At 36.8% G+C, this 22,172-nt stretch overlaps 1 protein-coding gene across 1 annotated transcript in view; it reads left to right on the top strand.

Annotated features, from left to right (window-relative positions):
* The window catches only part of FAF1 (Fas associated factor 1), a 170,723-nt gene that overhangs the window by 51,126 nt on the left and 97,425 nt on the right, over positions 1 to 22,172 (top strand). The gene's annotated exons all lie outside the window — the stretch shown is intronic.

Here is a 22,172-nt window from a genome sequence, read left to right on the forward strand (position 1 = left end):
TATGCAGTCAGTGTTATTGAATTACTCTAAAATAATAAGGAAAACAATTATTCAAATCACATTTTATCTTTAAGCCCCTTGAAGCTTCCCTCTGTCTTCCCTTCTTTCAACTAGCTCCATCTCCATTTTGTAGGCACCTCTACTGTTACTGGTTGCTACTGTAATGCTGTAATTCTTACTAGCCAAATGGTTTTGTGGATAATGGATGTCACTGCCGTTCTGTAGAATGGCCAGCAAGGGGTGATATTGTAGAGAACTTCATCAGAATTAAGTCCTATGGGAACAAGTATCTCCAATATGACTCTGGACTCTGAATTTAGAACAAGCAGTCTGGCATAACTTAAAAACTGCTTTCTAAAGCCAAAGGTGCTCTAAAGCCTTGTGCTCCATGGTATGTCTAATGCCAGATGTTTTGGATGTTATTTTCTATATAGCCTACTAACTTGTGGAAACATGATGAACAGTCTATAAATGTGAATCTTCAGAATTCACATTACAAAATATTAAGATTAAATGTTTGCTTTTCAAATTAAATGTATGTTTGCTGTTGGACTGATCTTTTAGGGTTGAACAGATTTACTGAAGTTTTTCATGCCACATGCTGATGTTGTAGACAGAATTATTTCAAGTTCCATAATATTAGCTAAAGGAACAGTATGTCATACAACAGTGAAAAACCATCATTGTTTTCATTGTGAATCTTACTGTTCTTAAGATCTAAATTCTGATCTCTCCCCTGCATAAAAGTCTGTTTTCTACTTACCTTTTTAAACCTATTATAGTAAGTTCTGTTTTATTTTGCTTTATTTTTAAATACAAACAAACCTTGCATCAGTTTGTTTTTTGAGGGGCTGAGCGCTGACTCTTTACAATTAATAACAATTTGAATATTTATGGCAATAAATTATCAGAATATTTGTTTTTAATTTTAAAGTGGTGAGATTCTAAAAGAAAACACACGTATTGTGTGTTTGATTTTTATGTATGCTGTATCAATTAGTACTTTGCTCATGAGTCTTTCCCAGCTTAGAGGAACCAGAAAGCTGTGACAATGCATGGGAATCTAGGCTGCTTCTACATGCACTGAAGTTTTCTTTCTTGTTGATAATGGCAGACTATAGTCAATGTGTTACCAGATAAAGTTGACGTAATTTAAAAGTCAGTTATGATTTTCTCCATTAAGCAACCAAAATGATAAACCCCATAACCAGCGTGAGCATCAAACCTTTCTTTGCCTTTATGTCTTCTATCTAAGTATTACATCTAATACTATAAAATTATGAAGACCGTGTCACAGGCTAAAATGAAAAGAGAATTCCGGACTTTCTTGTGCAGCTGATGCTGAGCAGGTGAATATGTCTGTCTGTGCAGAGTCTTGTGGAAATCACTGGGGATTTGGCTGAGGTAAAAGGGTTGGCGACCATTTGTCTAATTATAGAAAACAAGCACTGTTTAGGATGTTAAGTCCCTAATGGCTTTTTAATTTATTATTTTTTTTCCCTTTTAGCATAGAAAGAGCATTGTTAACAAATGATTGATGAATCCGGTTGGTCTGTGTGATTCGAAGGAATCTTTCCTTCTCTTCTCTTCCTTGTCTGTCTCCTCTCCAGGGACTGTTAGATGGTTTGATAATTTTTTTCCCCTTCCCTCTCTTGTTCACACTTTAACAAATTAATAGTTTACTTTTCTTTCTGGTATATTTTTGTCACCGTGGAAAAGCTCTCTGGGAGTTGCATTTGCCAACCACAAGAGGGCAGGAAGGACTATTCAATTATTACCTAAAAATGCAGTTCAGTGTTTTCAAATTAGCTTCTGGTATATTAACAAAAAGGAGTATAATGGCCAAGTTATTGTTTGATTTACAGATAATTGGCATATTGCAGGGAGGAGACTTAATTTCACCCTTTTAAATTAAACAGGGAGATTTAAAAAGACATAAAATATTCATTAATGTTCAGTGATTATAAAGCAGTGGCATATATTTATTCTACCTTTATTACTGTTTCGATGGGAAAATACTGCAAATATTTCAGAAATCGACTTGGCCATACTGACAAGTTGAAATGTTTAAGCAGTGTTAATGCAATCTACTCACACGTTATATCCTATGCAGAAAGATTCAAAATGACTGCATCAATTATTAAAAGAAATACTTAAAATTCTATAAGTGTTCGACTGCTTGCCACAGTTGGGTGCAACTGTCTCTCCGGGGCTGGCTGTTTAATTTGTTGTTATTATTAACACTGTGAATTTCAAGGAATAAAAGGAAAATTCAAGGAATGTCTGAAAAAAGCCCCCCAAAAAGACACAACCAAGAACCCCAGCATCCTTTCAAAACTGACATAAATATTTTGCAGTTTATTAAATGAAATAGCCACAGCTCTCAGTAGTGCTTTCCTAAACTACTGTTGCTTCAGTTCTGTGTTGTCTTTTTTTTTAGTGTTTAAAATGCATGTTTAATAGTAAATGATATTTGGATGAATTGTTATTCCAAAGAAATCTTAGTGTTTAATGGGGCAGGAATCTGACAGAAAATGCTTTGAGAGAAGCCAGAAGCTGTAGTGCTCATGTCTGCTTCCACAATTTCTTGCGTATTAATTCAGTTGTTGGATATTTGATGGCACTTGAAAATGCAGCTTTTTTGCCCTTTTTTTTACATGCTTTATCTATATCTTTAACTGCTTATGTATTTATTTAATTCTCACCTTAAAAGATATGTTGCATTCAGTAATATTGGTGGAGGATTATGAGCCTATGGGGAATCTTTAGAAATGAAATAAAAAATTAAAATTAACTAAAATTCTGGACATCGGATTTTTTTTGTGAGTTGGGCAGGGGAGTCGTTATCTGCAAAAGTTAGAGATAACATGGGTCTAAATTGCAAATTAATCTGTGTCACAGGTTTCTGACATCTGTTCTTGTAAAATTACAGAATTAAATCTGGGCAGATACTGTTCTGGGAAATATCACGGTTACTTTCATCCCTGATCTGCATTTTAAAGTGGAAATCAGTGGGTTTGGTGCTAGTTTGGAGACTGTAAATAAGTACATTTTCAGTGTATCATATAGTTAAAGAAGGACAATTCTAACAAATTGAACTCTTAATACTTACAAGGCTAAAATGAGTTTTCTGTCTGAATGCTTGCTCTTTATTCTGCTAACTTAATTTGTAGAGGCTAGAAATAATTGCAGTGAGAGAATTTTTAACATTTGATTTGAGAAGCTACGTGCTAAATTATTTCCAGGCATTTCCACCTTCAACATAATTTGTTTTCTGTCTGTTCTTACTAACTTGTTCTCATTTAGGAACAATGTTTCAGTGACTTTAATTTTCACAAGTTGTAGTTATCGTATTTGATGGAAATGAAGAACAGACTTTTCAGGGGGAGGAAATATTAAAATGTTTCATGAAAGCAAGTATGTGTTCTTATCCTGGAGCAAACAAACTGATTTGTAAAAAAACTTTGATTTTTGAGCTCTTGTCACAATAGTGTGCTCCACACTTCTTGTTTTAGTTAGTGACATAGGGGAAAAAAACCCCCAAACTGGATAACTCTTTTAAAAACAAGAGTTTTCATTTGCCTGTTCTACTCTTGGTATAGACTTTGAAGCCTTTTTGTGATTGCTGTGTGCAGGATTACAGTATCCAATGTACACAAGCTGTGGCTGCTAAAGAGTGGATGGGTTAAATACGCAGAAACCTCAGGCTTCTTGCAGATTGGTAATTTTGTGTTGTAACTGCTGGAGATTCCAGTTGAAAATATTAGGTGAAGCATGTACCGGGCATTATAATTCCTGGTAAAACATAAAATCTGTGCAAACAATGAAAGGAGATGGATCCCTAAATAGCGGCTGCCTCTGCATAGCTGCATCTGCTCTTTATTCCGTTCCTTTAGCCAATAACCTAATCAGAGGGTAGCTGCTTAGCATCCCTGTCACCTGTGCTAGGTAATATATTTGTTCTTTGTTCCCTATAGACTTACTGGCTAAGGTGGAATACGAAAAGCAGTGTATCCAATAGCACTCCAGGCAGGAGGAGGAACTATTAGTGCATACAACTGCCTGGGCTGAGACAAACTATAAGTTCTGTGTTGACAGACCCTGGTGACAGTCTGAAGTCTTTTGTGCTGAGTTTCTAGAAACTTATTTGATAAATAGATGAATGTGAAACAAGCTATGAACCCACCGTTTATAAACATGCAGACAGAAACCTTATTTAAAAAGCCTAAATAAACATAATAGACAAATATAAGTAAGCAGATCAATTACCTTTAGCATGCAGAAAAATAATTCAGCTGAAGGTCTTGTACCTTTTTCAGATCTGATTTTTGGTGTCTGTACAAAATCTCTTCAAGGCAGTTGTTGTTGAGTGAGATCATCCGCAGTGAAGGTCTATCATTGGCATGGGGACACAAAGTGTATATCTAAATAATGTTCTTTTTTAATGTTGTAGCTAAGTAGCTTGAATAAAATGTTTGCTAGAAATGAGAATAGATGTATCCAAATGCGGTACACACATGAACAGTTTCACAGATGTGTTATGTTTTGAGCCTTTTAAATTTGATTTAAAATTGTTGAAAACTATTTTTATGTTAATAAAACCCAGTAACTAATGTTTTTCAATATTTTGATAGGAGCTGCACAAGCGTTCTACACTATTGTTCAATTATTTTCTTAGTACCAGAGAAGCTATTAAACCGTGCTGCTGCTATACGGATTGCACTTCAGGCATACACTTTTTTTGGTGTGAAATTTGAACATTTTGTTTGCTTTTTAAAGAAATCTATAGTGTAAAAATTATATTAAATTTATAGGGAGTCATAACAGCAGTATACATAATTTAAACGTCTGTGGCTGTGATAAGCCTCGGTGTTTTACAGTGGTAAATGAGTACCAGGTAGCAAGTTAGGTTTTGACTTTTTAAGCGAGAGAAAAATCTATTTTTATGAAGCTAAATTGACTTTTTTATTCGTTTATTTTTATGCCTTTCTTCTAAAGAAAAAATAGTGCATTGCTAATCTAAAATGTATTGGCTGAAAGCAATCCTTGATAAACTTTTTGTAAATGGTCATGTGTTAGGAATTATATGAAAAGGAAGCTCCTTGGGAAATAAAGAGAAAATACCTTTTTATGTACCTGTTCAAAAGTGATAGCTTTATTAGGCGCTTGAAATATCTTAATATCTGACTGTAGAGATCTGTTTTGAGGAGATCCTACCCATAAAGGTATATAACTCTTTTTCTTTTTATGCAACAGAAGCAGCACTAAGAGATAAAGGAAGGGCACTCTTCTACTTCTCTATTAATTATGAAGCTTAATATATTCCTCACAGAATATGTTTCATAACCTGTAATTTGGTTTTGGTGGGTTTGGACGTGCATATCATTAAAGGAACGATCTTCAGTTATCAAAAACTAGTAAACATGGACATTTTTATATGCAAGAAAAGGCAGAGAGTAAATAATTGCACTGGTGACCAATACTGTAATAATCCTGTTTTACAATATGCACTTGACAGGTTGTAATAGTGCTAATTGAAGAGACTAATTCACACTTGCTTCATTCTATTCAAAGGCAAAATCAGCAGCTTGTTTTGCTTTTGACCAGATGGTCCTGATGAACACCTACTGTGCACTTTAAGTGCTTTACTAGAATTACAAAGGCTGGGGGCTGCATCCGACTCAAAATGATTTGAGAAGAGAAAAAAACCTCACTGCTCAATGGATTTGGTGCAACTAAATTAATTCTAGTGGACCCATTACACATTGAGCCCCCTTTTCAAAGTGCTGAGCCTCCTCGTTTGTTCTGTAGCAATGAGAAAGTGAAAGGCAGATTACTGCAAACAGAAATAAAAAAAAAGTGCTGTGAAAAGGAGAAAAGAGGCCTTGAAGCCTTTTCATATCATTTGGGTTTTTCAAGTGCGTTATTTTTGGGGAGGGTGGATGTATGAAAAGCCAATTGGAGTTTTTTTTGTTTTAAAGTGCGCTATTTAAGTACTATGAATATAAAAGCAAGAGCAACAGTTGACTGAGTTTACTGTGGTAAAGCTTTGTGTCCAAGGATGAATCAAATTCATTATAGTCAATGCTTTGTATTTTCATATGAATGTAGGGTTAGTTTCACAAGACTGTGTCTGTTTAGGATAATTATAATTTAATATTTTCCTTTCATAAAGTTATCACTGTAGATATCTAAAATTTGCTGAAAGCAAGGTTTTCTCTTGAATAAATTTAGAAGCGCCTAGAGAGTTTAAAACTCCAAAGGAAGCTGTTTGATTTCCAAGGGAAGGCAAGGCATGTTCCAATAGCGTCGAAGCACTGATTATTATAACTAATTAGAAGTCACACATCTGTTAGCTTTCGATTTGTCAACGCTTGTAGTTTGCTGTGTATGTTTCTATCTCCCTTCTTCTTTGCTCTCGTTCTCTGTCTCTATTACACTTCATCCATAAGTGTAGATGGATTTGAGAGAAACTCTCAAAGGATAAGGAGTAATTTAGTTGAATTTGAAAGTAATGAGGAGTCATTGTTATAATTTTGGTTATAGGTTCGGCTCCCTAAATGCTCAGTCATGTGAGTTGTCCTTATTTTAGAAGTAATCGTGTTGAATTGAATGGCTTTGCTCATGTAATTTAAGGATGCTGAGGATTTTGGGGATCAAGACCTAATTTAAAACCCTGAATTTTTAAAAACTGCAATTAAAACCATTGCTTACTATTCTGATTTTGAATATTTGCTATGTTTTACTTTCAGGATGGAGAATTTTTATGCAAGGCTTCTACCATAATGCTAGCTATTAAAAAGGTGTTAGCATGAAATGACAAGAAAACCTAAGCAGCTTTATGAACATATTAAACAGCTATGTCCTTAGTTCCTGTGCTGTTTAAAGTGGAAAGCAGTATTCTGTAGCTAAATAGCACAGCACTGCTATTTGTGTAATGGTAAATGAAAAGTTAAAGTTAGCATTTTTTGCAATTAAAAAAAATTAATTTGCAGCTTGTAAATTAAAGTGTACGAGAGGACGGTTTAACCTTTCTATCCTGTGTTAACTATAATATGATCGCTTCTATTATTGCATGATATACACTTATATTAAAAAAACCAACAATCGTTGAATTGCTGATTTGTTTTCAAACAATGAAATTTGTATTTGTGCAAATTATAGTAGGCACAGTGTTCTCTCATGTTTTCTCATCAAACAACCCAATTATACTTATAAATAGTGAGGTGCTAATGAACTGTTGTTCTGGAAAAGTTGTTTGCTTTTTTTTTTTTAACTTGAGTACGAAAGGAAACACTTCACAATTTTAGAGTGCTTGCTTGGTGAGAAAATGCTTGAAAATATTGTACTTATGTAAATCATGTTGGTGCTATCACTTTTAAATACACAACAGAAGCTAATCTAAAAACCCCGTCAGTTCATATGGAGCACAACTAGATTCTTGACATTGTAAATTGCTCACTTAATTGGGAACTGGTGATTTTTTACTTTTATTTATTAAGTTGTAGACTTTTTTTTTCCACTACAAATTTATATTTTAGTTTAAAGTTTCTTAGTGCCTTCATTTAACAGAAAAAGAATTTTTTTGATAGTTGAGGTAGTGGGGATATTTAACATAGCTGTGCAGATATGACACTGAAATGGTCAACAGTATCTTAACAGCAGTGTAATAATGATAGTGCTGCACTACATGGCTTTGTAATTGCTATGCAAAGAAAACACTCAGTTGCTGTTTCAAATGTGAATAAATAATGTTTGTCTCTGGCACTTAGCATCTCAGTGAAACAGTGAGCTGTCTCCTTAATAAGCCTGTTTCTTACGATTTTTCAGTTATGTTCCTCTGTCTGTGTAAAAACATGAACTTGAAAAGTTATTCTTTTGTTTTTGTACGAAGAACCAGGGGCATAAATTGAAGAGCCTTGCACTCATTTAAGGATAAAATGGCCTCATAATCACCCTCAAGAAATCCCTGTTACTGTTTATAAAAAGGGTTATAGAAGCTCTCAGCAAACATTTGCAATAAGTGGCAAAATTTATGCCCTGCTTTGTGGTAGTTGCGTGACCAGACAGTGGGGTATAGGATTGTTTTAAGGTTTTTACAGCTGCAGGCAAAAAGCATCTGTTCCTAGAAAAGCCTTCATTGTTTAATTTTGACACTGACTTTTCCATGCTGCTTGTACCAGTCTCTGGATTAGGTGCCACTAATATTAGGAGCCACTAAGTTGCTCCCAAATGCAGCTGTCACTATACATGGCCTTGTAGCTTAGGCAAAGTAGATGTAATCAAAACAAGCGGTTTTGTACAAGGTCATTTCAGAAGACTGAAAAAGGAATTTCGACAGTATTGCATCTTGTGAGTAGCTGGGCTTTTTGCTTTTGTGTTGGTTTACTAATTCTTCTGGTGACCACTAATGTATATGACTGCCTCGGAAACAGTGAAAGAAGGATTTTGAAACTGCACTGTTGTTTTTTTTTATAGGCACTTAATATTATATTTATTTTGATTGAGCAGTTACTGTGGCATTTAATTACATACACTCCATGTATGTGTGTTTGTATCTCTCTACAGTGAAATGGCATGATTTACAAAACTCTGGGAAATGTGACTTTTTTTGACAAGCTTCCATTTCTTTCCTTCAAAGTTTCCAGTGAATTAAAAATGAAAGAGCACTTCATTTTATGTATCCCAGACTTGTGTTAATTTCTACCCAGCTGGTCTAAAATGATTGATACAAAGCCAAATTTGTGACTGCCTGCATTACAAAGTCTGTAATTTGCTAATGAATTATGATAATAATCTTTCATCATACATGAAAGATTTAGACAAACAATTTACTAACTATATAGTTTGATCACAATTTTTGGGTTTGTACCAAGCCTTGAATCTACTTTATTTTTCCCTGCCTAGATTAGCAGACCAAAGTGAACTTATTCTTACCTTGTTTTGAAAGCAATAATGTTGGTAGGTATGTGGGGATGATGGTGGACAGCAGAAATATAAGCTTGTAGTGTAAACCTCCATATTTAATGTATGTACAAATCAAACCACCCAGTTTCCAACTAGAGAAGCATCACAGCAGGCATGGCACAGGAAGTTGTTTGAGACTGCATCTATTGTTGTGGGGACATAGAACCAAGTGAAAACAGGGTAGAGATGTTTTTCATGTTAAGCTTCCTTTGGGTATGGTAAAAGCAAACTATTTAACATATAGGTAGACAAGGGCATAGGAACAAACTAGGCTTAAAAAGAAAAGAAAACCAGATGCTCCAGAAGAGGGGCAACTGCCACAGTGGCCTGTGAACCTGAGTGAAGTTTGTGGTTGCCTGCATAGGGTATCAGGAAACAGTTGATCTTGAGCACTCTAAGGACCTCCTGAGGACAGTGTTCACGGTAGGATTCAAGCACAGTGTAAGCAGATGTCTTCCTATACAAAATCTGCTCTTTTTCTTGTCATCTCAGGGAGCAGATCATCCACCTTCAATCCAAAGGTTACTTCCAGGGTCTGCAGAACTTGCTTTGTGTTGAATATTATACTTTTCCAATAGTGAGCAACACAGGAGAAACGAGAGCTTTCTGTTCAGTGACCTCTGACTTTTCTGTTTTGCAAATAGCCTCCATAATTTTTTCAGCTCCTTTTGAGCTCAGTTTAGTGGATTTAAGTAGACATGGTTTTGATGTCCACCCTAGAAAAACAATCAATGAATCAGAAAAACCCCACAAGACCTAACACATGTATCCAGCACTGCCATTATTGTTGCTCGGATGGAACTGTTGACTTCAGTGGTTTCTGGCTTTAGGTACTTTTCTTCAGAAAATGAGTTACCTGGAAAAGCTGGTTTCTCACCCCAGGACTACACATGTGACTGCCAGAAACAAAATCACATTATGATTGTTGGGGCTACTGTTAAGTGAGCATGGTTTCAATGTTAAAAAGGTAGAAGAAAGTAGAGAGACTGAGAGTAAAAGCAAGGAAGTAGGATAACTGGCAGCATTGAGAAAATGCCATCCAGAGCAGAGCTGGTAATGTGCCCTTGTGAAAGATATGGAAATGAGCACTGGGATAGGTGCTGACTGGAAAGGCTTAGCTCTTATGACTTCCTCCCCAGGAAGGTGCTTCTGTCTAGTAGCTGTTAGCTGGTATATCTAATATCTAGTAACTCTCTTGGAAATTGATGTTATTGTCATTTAAAAGGGTTTCTCAAGACCTTCACAATATTGGGAACAGATAAGCAATAAAAGACAAAAGGAGGAGTACAAAAACCAAGGACGTCTTATTTTTTTCTACAATTAGTCTGTAAGGAAGAGAGAGACTCTTGGTACAAATCTGTACATATGAAATGGCAGGAAGTCTGACTGCCTGGTCTCAATGGAATAGCTGTACATAACTTACTTCAACCCTAGGAAAGAGAAATGGAGAAAGGAATAATGAGTCTTAAGAACTGACATGATTTCAGTCATTTCATTCCACAGCATCAGGGCAAAACGCAGCACCCCAGGTATCTCTTCAGTTTTTTTCCAGGAGAAACAGAAAGACAAAGGTTTTACATGGTTCTCAAATATATTTTGCTCATTTTTGATGACAGGCTACTATTTACTGAACTTGGAAACTCTGTACCAGGTACTGTTACTTAAGAAACATTGTGAGCTATATTTGTGTCCCATTATAAGTTTCTCTGTAACCGTAAGATGAATTTCAGATCAACATCTCCTCTTTGTGTCTTGCATAAACTCCTGTTTGCACTTACCCATGCAAAGTTCCTCATTTAAGACAAGACAGGGCTTACTCCTGAATAATTCAAAAGTGGGGAGTCTAAAAAATGCTTACATTGATCAGGGGAATGTTTTGTATTTTGACTGTTTCACCTATCAGAGTCTTTCACCCACTCTGCTTAAAAGGTCTTGACTCTATTTTATTCTATGTATTGACATTGGGCTGGCAGGGAAAAGACTACACTGCTGCTTAGAACTATGACCACAGGGCAGCCTGGGCCAGCACTGAGACAGACAAAATAGAGAAGCTCTGATGTTCATAAAAAGCAGCAACAGAACAGTGGAAGAGGGTATGTTTTTGTCATATGAAATAGTAAAGTTAAACTTCTCTCCCTGGTACAAAAGATAAACTGTCAAATCAGACAGGTCCATGTTACTATTTCAAGGTTGGGACTTACGAGGCCAGTAAAGAATATGGAAGGTCTCTTGAGCATTTTGTGAGGTATGGGCAGGGTGAGAGCTTCCTTTCTGATGAACTAAGAGATAGAGATATATCTTGAATTGCCATGGAGATTATTTTCCTCCTTAAAGCTTCCCAACAGAACACGAGATTGTAGTTAACAGCTATGTCTACATTAGCCTGCAGGATGGTGCAGGAGAAGGTCTGCGTAGAAAACCACTTGGTGGTGAGGATCTAAGGTCTGTGCTGTTTGTTTCTGGTGTTTTACTGGCAACAGTTCCTAGTCTGGTTCTGTGGAATAAATGCTTCTTAGTAGTTGAAATTTAAAAATTGTGCATCTTCTGTTTTAGTTTGATCCTAATGGTATTTGGTTTGCATGTTCTGAGACTGCTCCATCATGCAAGCTGAAGTTGGACACATGGGCGACTAAAGATCAGGAGTGTGGTTTTGAGATGAAACACTAATGCAACTCCATCATACAAGGACTGGATCTGCATCGGTCCTTTGGTGCAAAACAGTATTTTCGAATGTTACACCATTGGGAAACCTTCTCATTGTAGCAGAAACACTGTCATTTCTTAGTAATTCTGTAAACAGAAGTGGTCAAATTCTTCTTGAGTGGAAACAAGTAAATGAAAGATAAGGTGAAATGTGCACCTCCTGTGTGTTTTGAGCTCACTGCAGAGTAGCCATGCAAAGAATCAACATGAGCAGCAAGACAAGCCTTTTGAATACCCCAAATTCATTCAAGTTTTTGTCTTATGATCAGTTTGAAGTGAGGAACAATAAAAATCAGTGGTTAATTTTTTTTTTTCGAAACATAAATGCAAATTGTTTGAAGCAGAAGATAATTTTAGCATGCAGCATCTGTTTTCTCAAGACACTGGTATCGGAAGAGAGCTGCAAACCCAATTTCAGTTCTCATTTTTTGTCTTTCGCCTTGTTTTGGTTTATAGGTCAGAGTGAAGATCATTAAGTTTTGACTTGCAAAATCTGATGGGCACCCATGTATGTTTCCTCCTGTAGGTCATTTTGCTTGTTTAGTGAACCATGTCTCTTTCTTTTTTTTCTCTTCTTTTTAAGAATTTGTCTTTCTCTTCCTTTTATTTTGTTAGTCCACATACACATTTTCTTTTTCACTGCTTTCTCATTCTTGCTTTTTATCTTCTGATGTACTGACTCTTAAAGGTTATAATGAAAATCTTTGTATCAATTTCTTTTTTGCTGCTTGGCTTATCAGGTTTAACTTCTAAATACTGTTTTCTCTTTATAATGCCCAAAACCATACAGTAAATCAGAAACTTTTCAATTATTATGCTCTTCATGCTTATTTTCTGCAATGTGGAGTGCTAAGTATTATGCCTGAAAGCTGTTCCTGTGTGGAGGGAGTTACTGAGTACAATGCTTGCACATCAGCTTTTCAAACAGAGACCGAATTTCCACTGATTATTGTATGAGGATCAGATGGAAATTGTTGACTTCCATAGTTCAATAAAATTACACTTAGAATTTAGAAAAGACGTATTTTTCCATTTTGGGGGCCTTTTTGTTGGTATATATTCTATACACTGAATTTGCTTAACTATGAGTATTCTTGCGGTTCAGAGGAGGAGCTGTTAAACAGTTGTTTTATTAACATCTCAGGGAAAAACCAGGCAGAATAGCTGAACATGTAAATGAGCAGCTTGTGATGCTATAACTTGTCAAATAACCATTGATGTGGTATAGCTGAGCAAACTGTTTCAGTGTGTGCATATACAGTAGGTATTTCTCTCCAAATTAATATTTGCATTTGAAATATGTGTGTAGTGCAAATACATGAGAAGTATATAACAATTAATAATATTGTGTGTTTGATGTTTACATGTTATGTGCTCTGCATTTTAATTCTTAACATTATCGGCTGCTTTAATCATCTTGAATTAGTGTTCCCAATGTATTGATTTAAAGGGATTTATTACTTAATTATTAATGTTTGATAGGCGTTTATAGCCTTGAAACAGGTTGGGTTTGGTCAGTAGTTAGGTGGCATTTTTTGAGGTTGTCATTTTGTTCTTTGAAATCTCAGGCCATTTTAAAACTCCTATGCCACCTTTCTGAGTGTTTGAATTGTGATGAGAGAAACTTCCAGAATAGGACAGCACTTTAATAGTGTTTTACATCTTAGAACTGCATCTTAGCACTTTTACATCTTAGAGCTCTGTGTTGGAGCAGTATGTAGTATTAAAATAAAGATGTACCTCTAATCTGCTTTAGTTAAACCAATGTGAACTGTTGTGTGAATGTTCTTATTTTAAGGGCAGCTTGTTCTACTTTAACATAAACTCAAGAGGAATTAGATGAAGTGAAAGCCAAGTAAGGCTTGTCCTTGGTTGAGGTAACCTGCATTAGTTAATATATTGCAAATAAATACTAGGAAACAAAAAGTTTGGTCTCTTGAGAGAGTCCCATCTTCACTATGCAAGCAAGTAGAAGCTACAGGCTATACTAAAACTAGATGTACCAGTTGTTAAGTAGTAAAGTAACTCCAAATACTGTAATGCCAAATGTGGAACATGAAACAAATGTCATAAGCCTGCTCTCCTGTTAGTGCTCCTATTGTCTTAGTGTAATGAGCTTAAAGTTTTCCCTCTGAAATGGCACATATTCAAGTGTATAAATAAGGATTTTGATTTGAGGACCTTTTACAGTCTCTCTCAATTACGATGTAACAAAAAATTATTAACTTTATAATAATATGGAGTAAAGGAAAAAGTGGCATGTTCTTCAAGGTATTTAGGGTCCACTCCTGAATTTCTTTCCATGATGATTTTCTTGTTCAGCCAAAAGGATTCCTTTGACTTTGGTTGGTTTCACAGACAAAAATATGCTTCTCAGACTTTTCTTTAAAGCTTTCTTTTTCAGTTCCTTTCATTCTTTTGTTCTTCCATTTGTGAATTATGGCTAACTTTAATGCAGGTGGAATAAGGAGAAAAAGTCAGTTTTGTGGTCTCTTCTGTCATTGCTTGGCAATTCAAAGGTAATGTTACATTTGAAATTGTTTAATGTTACATTTGAAATTGTTATCCATCCTAGATAAACACTTGTTTACTTCTAATTTCTGTAAACCTGCTACCCAAGTTCCAACACTGTTAAAATGATGACTTGTTGGACAATGTTTTTAGTTCATTTTCCAGTTTAGGGATATGTGTCACTGTTATAGAATAAATCTGAAAATATGGTATCATGAGGTTCATGGTGTTCTGGAGGAGTTGTGTTGCAGCAATTCTGTGATCTTAGGCAATGGAGTCAGAGAGACGGAGCAGTGTTTATGCAAAACAAAATTAGCTCTCTTTCCAAAATGCACCTTAAGATAGCTTCTTTTTCTAGTTATTTTATCAAACAATGAAGACCTTGTAGCACCAGGAATATAAGGCAAATCCTGCCTTTCTGTCTGCTTGCACTAATAGGATATAGCTCCCACAAAGTTGGTGTTCATTTGGAGTCGTGTCCTGTTGCCCTCCTTGTACACATGTCCCTAGAGCTTGAGGGTGGGAGGGGGAGGAGAAGAGGATGAGCTGTTCTCAGCAGCCGTTTGCCCTTAGACTTCTGTTTTGGATCCTAGCAGGGAGTCAATGTCATTTTATAGCTGTATTTAACTCCCTGTCATCCTTCTCCCCTCTTCCTCCCCATGTGCTGCTTTGAAGGCAGCCCTTGGGGTCAGCAGCAGCCTGGCTTCTGCAGGAGCTGAGCCACTGCATGGAAAGGGAGCCCAAGGTGGTGCAGAAGCAGGAGCTAGGCAGACCTGTCAATGGCTTTTTTCCCCCCCGAGTGTTAATTGTGGTCACAAAAGTTAAGTGTTTCTGTAAAATTAACATCTTGGTATTATGTATTTATTTTCCACCATGTAGCTTCAGTGTCAAGTTTACCCAGCAGACAAGTCAAAACAAGAATATTATATTCTAACTGCTGCTACAGCAAGTTTCAGCCTGGGATCTCAGAAAATCACAGTGTTCATTCTGGTTAGCAGCTAATAGGAAACAATAAAGATTTAGGGTTCAGAATTTAATTGGCACTGATGTTGATGCAGGAAGAACAACTGCACACAGTTTATTCTTGTGAAGCTTTATTGATTCTTTTTAAAAGGAAAGCTCTGATGAAAGTAAAAAGAGGCGTTTAATTTGCAAGTATTTCTACACAGTTTTCATTCTGTAATGTGCTTTTCTATCTTTCTCTATCCCTGCACAGTAAACAGGCCTTAAGATCTTCTGATTCAGAGACAGACACTGAAAAACAGAAGCATAAGGTTGTAATTTCTACTGTTCAACGTCTTTATTTACATGATGCATCAAAAAATGCATCATTTACACTGCATCAGAAGGAGTGTGACCAGCAGGTCGAAGGAGGTGATCCTGCCCCTTTATTCTGCTCTTGTGAGACCTCACTTGGAGTACTGTGTGCAGTTCTGGTGTCCTCAACATAAAAAGGACATGGAACTGTTGGAACAAGTCCAGAGGAGGCCACGAGAATGATCAGGGGACTGGAGCACCTCCCATATGAAGATAGGCTGAGAAAGTTGGGACTGTTCAGCCTGGAGAAGAGAAGGCTGCATGGAGACCTCATAGCAGCCTTCCAGTATCTGAAGGGGGCCTACAGGGATGCTGAGCATGGGCTCTTATTAGGGACTGTAGTTGTAGGACAAGGGGTAATGGGTTAAAATTTAAACAGGGGAAGTTTAGATTGGATATAAGGAGGAAATTCTTTCCTGTTAGAGTGGTGAGGCACTGGAATAGGTTGCCCAGGGAGGTTGTGAATGCTCCATCCCTGGCAGTGTTCAAGGCCAAGTTGGATGAGGCCTTGGCTGATATGGTTTAGAGCAAGGTGTCCCTGCCCATGGCATGGGGGTTGGAACTTGATGATGTTAAGGTCCTTTCCAACCCTAACCCATTCTATGATTCTATGATTCATTCTATGCTGGAGCTTTCTTAGAGGTTACATTTACACCTTTCCCAAGGCTAATGTCTGATGTGCATTTATAAGTTTGTTTTAAGATTATGTGACATTGGCGTATCCTCAAAACCTCCATCATGGATTCTAATCTTTTAGTGACCTATTTCCAAGGATCAGATCTGGAATATTGCTCTTGATGAGTTTGTGATACGAACAGAAGTCTTCCCATTTTTCTAACATTACCTGTATACCAAAGTCTAGAAGAAGGATCTCTTTTTTTGTCACTTACACAAATGATCTTTTGAATTGCAGTGAGTAACTGAATTGCAGTGAGTAACTTCTTCAAGTATAGGCTGATTCTATGTTTTCAGATCCTGCAGCAAGGTTGAAAATACGTAACAGAATGAACTGCAGATGATTCTGAATGCCTTCCTGCTTTGTTGCAAGCCATGATAGAGTCCTCAGGGTATCATCAGTGGCAAAGCCTCCATAGGTGGACCTGTATTCTGTAGCTGTTATCTTTCTTTCTGTCTCTACTTTCAAAACAGTTTTGAAGATTTTGGAAAGGGCATCTCCCATATGAAGATAGGTTGAGAAAGTTGGGGCTGTTCAGCCTGGAGAAGAGAAGGCTGCTTGGAGACCTCATAGCAGCCTTCCAGTAGCTGAAGGGGGCCTATAGGGATGCTGTGGATGGACTCTTCATTAGGGACTGTAGTGATAGGACAAGGGGTAATGGGTTCAAACTTAAACAGGGGAAGTTTAGGTTGGATCTAAGGAAGAAATTCTTTCCTGTTAGGGTGGTGAGGCACTGGAATGGGCTGCCCAGGGAGGTTGTGAATGCTCCATCCCTGGCAGTGTTCAAGGCCAGGTTGGACGAGGCCTTGGGTGATATGGTTTAGTGCAAGGTGTCCCTGCCCATGGCATGGGGGTTGGAACTTGATGATCTTAATGTCCTTTCCAACCCAAACTATTCTATGATTCTATTTCCCCTGCAGTGTGATCTGTCCATTTTCTCCATAGCTTTGGTGACAGATTGCACACATTTCTTCTGGTCTAAAATTACATTTTCAAATGCCTGTCTCTGTGACTTCATTACCTGCAGCTCTTGGCTTTTTGTTGGCTTTCTGCCATCCCAGCAACCTTTTTTTCCTGATGTTTTTCAGGAATTCGTTTTCATAAGACATTTGCAGGCAAGCCTTTTCCAGGTCTTCTGATCCACTGGGCTTTAATAACGGCCTCTTATTTCAAGGGAGGAGGATTTTACAGAAACTATTCCAAATATCTAAAATGAATAAAAGATGAAAATACTTATTTTTAAAATAGGGTGCCCGAATGCCTTTATTTTCACATTCATGTAGAGAGTTTTGATGTTACTGAACTTGAGTTGTGTCACTGCTTGAGGAGGTCAGTCTGGGCCTGATTCCTGTCTGTACAGTACAGCTCATTTCATGCCCAAGAACTATTTCTGACTCTGAATATGTCAGGAACACAAACCTACAACATACATTTAACAGATTTATTGTCAGCAGTCACCCCATCCATGTGATGGGGTGATTGCTACATGGCTTTCTGTCCTTTTTCTGTTGATTGGTGGTGACAGCTCACTCACCCAAGCAGAACCACAAGCTCTTTATAGAATGTTTTTCAGCTGTTGATAGCGTGCTGAAGCCTCACTACCCCAGTGTCATGGTGATAATCACATGTTAACAAGAATGTTCAGAGACTTGACTTCTCTCTTAGAAAGCATTTGGTCTTTCAGAAAGGCCCATTCTTTTCTGGTCCACCTGTTTGAGTGCTCAAAGGTCATTTTCCCAATTGATTTGGAACATTTCTGACAAATGAGACCTGGGAAGATATCTTCAAAACTTTACAGGTTGTGCTTACTCAAGACTGATCTCTAAGCTCCAGAAACAGCAAAAGTGCTACTAAATGTGTTCCAGACCTTATATCCTGTCTGTAATATCCATTCATGTTCTCTTGGATGTGCCTCTAATTAATTTTCTTCTAAGTGTTCTCACATGGATCATGAAAGAGGTGATTACAGGTTCACTTCTTTTTTCACAATTGAAACAATTTTAGATCCAGGACCTATTTTCTCTGCGGGTGAATGACCAGCAAAATCTCCTAAATTCTTCAAATTTCAGTGTTGTTCTTGATGGACTGTTACAGGTTTGTCTTCTCCATCTGAGGTCCATGACCTCGTGATGTATGTGGATGCTTTTAGGGTTAGAGGGTGCTTGCTTGTCTCTAGTAATGGATGTTCGTCACAGTAGGTAGAAGTAGTCCAGGAGCTGAATGGCCTGGGTGTTGGTAGAAGTCTAGATCCTTGTCTGTCATGACAACTTACTCCTAAGAGATACTGGACTATTTCCTAGATCTTAGTGTGCAGAGCTCTTAGATATCTCTTAGCTACCCAATAAGTCTTTGTCATCTCAGCCCATTACCCATTAGTAGAAGCAAGAAGATTAACTGCTTAAAGAAGATCATCTTGGTTGCTATTAAATAACTGTCCTTTCTGGGCAGAGGTTTCCTTTGCCATTGTTGCAGTGAGAAAAAACATCTTGCAGGATGTGAAAAATAAAGACTCGGTGTAACTCTCTTATTGTTATAACAGAATAATAAACAAGACTGCACAGGAGCAATTCATTACTCTTTTCCTTTCAAGTGCATAAAAGAAAAACAGAGCTGAAAATATTTCTTTGGGAGATACTGAAATACCTCATTAGATCTTTCTTTTTATTGGTTATTGAGGTGATAATTCTGTAACAGGAATGAAAGTGAGGATAAATTTTGCTTTGATTTGTAGAAATGTGTTAATTTGAGCTGAATAGATCTTTCCTGATCTGAAGATTTGTTATCTGTGAGTATTGTTTTGTAATACATAGTTTCAAGTTTTATTTTAGAGAAAAAGTAGATCTGGTAGGGACTTTGTTAATTCTGTGCAGCACTGGATGTATTTTGGGGGAAATGAGTAGCTGAGGTTTTAATAACCTGCAACTTAAACAATGTTTTCATTAAATGGGGTAGTGTTCACTGCCTGTTTAATAGTTACAGAGCTGCATTTTGAGCTAAGACTGAAAAACACAAAGGAAATAATATGTATGTTTAATTGAGTTAACCTTTTTTCAGATCTTTCTGTTTCAGTAAAATGACAAGTTTGCACAGTAGAATAGTGAAAATGGCCAGAATAGCTTCATATTAGCTCTTTTTCTGAAGTGTTCATTGAATTTTGTTGTTCTGCGGCATATGAAAGGAATCTACAGAAGAAGTAACTCCCTGTAGTGTTTTGGTCAAACATTAATGAAATTGCTCTTAGTTATATAGTCAAGAAATATTGACCCCTGCCTTCATGAAACAGCTTTGTTTTCAGAGCAGCATATGGTTTCTGGGTTACTCAAGCTAGACAATTCTCTAAGGTGGCCATCACTGAAGATGCAGCGAATAAATTCTTGTTGCATCAAGACTCAGTTGTTCACTCCTCTTAGATGAACAAGGTCATGTAGTTTCCTTTAAAAACCAAAAGTTCCAAAAGAAAATTGTGATTTTGGTGTTGTGGACTATTTATATTTTTAATTTAACTGGTCCAATTTTGGAAGCCCGTCCAGTTCAGGAGGAGCATCTGAACTTGCAGAACTAGGGCCTTAGTTGTTTTACTTGTCCAACTAGTACTTGGATGGGAGACAGCCTCGGAGTCCCAGGTGCTGTAGAATGAGGTATGGCATGCCCATGTTATCAGTTCAGGCTGAGAGTTGAAAACACAGCAGTGCAGCAGCTGCTAAGAAGGAGAAAAGTGACTGCTACTGCTGAACCCAGGACAGTATGTAACTTTTGGTGTCTCACACAGGTCCCGAGAGCTTTGTAGGTAATCTTCCTAATCAAAACATGTTTCCTAATAGCAGTTTCATTTGAATAACCTGAAATCAGCAGGGGGTAAGAATGAGCAAACTTATCCCCCATCTTGAAAAAATTAAGGTTGAGAACTTTTTTCATAAGGTTTCATCCTATGAAGAATGCTCTTGTTTAGACAGCTTCTGAGACTTTATTTTTTGGTCAGTTTTTCTGTTGTAAATGCAGTTCAGGCATGTGAAACAGCTTTTGGCAGGGGGGTACACCAGTATGCCTTTGATAAAAAGGTTAGGTTCAGCAAACCAGGACTTCTCTTCTCCATAAAAGGTTTGATGCTTTTAAATAAAACTTCCTCACTGGGGAGGCTTCCAGATAATTTTTATCCCCAAAGTGTTTCATGTACCAGTTTTATGGAGTTCACAGTTACTGTTTTTTCTCATTCTCTAGTAGTGTTTTCCGTTCATCTTCCTGTGTCCGTACTTGCGTGGAACTCAGACATCAGGTTTTCCATTGTTGCTCTCAGCTTAACGTGTTATTTTTCACTGTTCATAATATTTTCCTGTCATTTGATAACTTCTAATAGAGAGCAAGAGTTGGAAATATCCCTTTATATCCTGCACATCAAATAATGTAATTTTTGACAACTTAAAACTTACTAGTTTGTTTTCCCCATCATCTTTTTATACCCTACAAATACCTACAACTAATGTACACCTACTACTAGTTCAAGTGCTGACTTGTTTGGGGAAAGACTTAAAGAAGTAAAAACCAGGGAGATTGGAGATTGGGGTTTTTAGTCAGGTTGCAGCTCTTCTTTTTGTGGCTCATCTTCCTTTTTAGATACATCTTGTTGGATGGCACAGGGAATAAAAAATCCATTTTTTGAGGAAGTATGCTTAAAAATATTTAAATATGCTACAAATAGTGTTATACGTGAAACAAAAAAAAATTGTGTGGCTGGTTTTGGTAAAGATAAAAATTATATTTGGATTGCACCTTAGCCTGATTAATTTTGTTAACAGAATTTCATCTCTTTTTCACTCCCGGTCTTACTGTGACTGAAACTTTTGAAAATCCTGATGAAGATCAATTTTCACCTTATCATGGAAGAGGAAGACAGGGGTATAGTTGACAAATACGTACAGATGTTAATGCTAATTATTCTTGTCCCTCATTCGGGAAACTCTAAATATATTTTCACCTGCACTGCCACTACTGTTAAAGTGCAAACTGTGTCAACAAAAGGAAATGAAAAAGATAGAGGTCTTTGTATGTTTTACGTATTTTTAGTTCCTAAGTTTAAAAACCAGAAGCAAATCAAAGACCTGACTTTTTTGTCATCTTCTTGTTTTCTTGATTTTTTTTGTTTATTTATTAGAAACCTATTTCATATTGACTTTGAATGCAAATAAAGATCTAGCTCTTAGGAGCTGTGATGATAAACTTCTGAAAGCTTTAAAACTGTTTCCAATGAAATTGTGTTTTGAACTCAAGTGCAGGGAAGCAATGCTTTAAAATAATCTTTGTAACTTTCATTCTATATCATATAGAGGGAAATACATAATTTTTGTATATGTTAAATATTTTCTAAAAGAAGGATTTTTCTCTAGCTTATTAAGTAAATGAGGGAGTTTTTTTGGTGGAAGATTCCATCGTTAAAGATGTAAACCAGCAATTTCTTGCTTCTATAGCACAACATAGTTCAGAGCTGAGATTAGAGAAACCCTGTAGAGTGGCTAATACTTGAGGGCATCCCCAACTAGAAAAGTATGTGAATTTAGGCATGGGAGGAAGGAAGGATCTGCTTTAAATTTAGTGTAGGGTCACTGAGTCTTAATGATAGATTAAACAAGGGAGGTGGAATAATGAATAGGGGTATGCAATGTGTAGCACTAATACCAGAAGTCCATGGTTTTCACTGGTTATTTAATGTCTTTTCCCATATGTTTCTGAATAGAGCAGGTTATGGCAGGGATGAGCTAAGGAATAGCTTTGTTAGTGAATTGTTAAATAGACTGAATTCTCTTAAAAAAATGTATATGTATATAGGAGAGCTTCTTGTTAATACTATAATCAGGCACCTTATATACGTATTCCTTAAATTTAGCAACATTAGTAACTATATTTGTAATTGATGTGTGGATGTTGACACTGTGCAGATTGTCTACATAGTTCTCTTTTCATTGTGAATCCAACAGCCATTCCTTGGTTAAAGCAGAAGTGAATT

This window comes from Neopsephotus bourkii, unplaced genomic scaffold, assembly GCF_033783945.1.
Source record: "Neopsephotus bourkii isolate Nb327-2 ecotype Australia unplaced genomic scaffold, CSIRO-AGI_Nbou_v1 NB_234, whole genome shotgun sequence".
In the NCBI taxonomy this organism is placed as follows: domain Eukaryota; kingdom Metazoa; phylum Chordata; class Aves; order Psittaciformes; family Psittacidae; genus Neopsephotus; species Neopsephotus bourkii.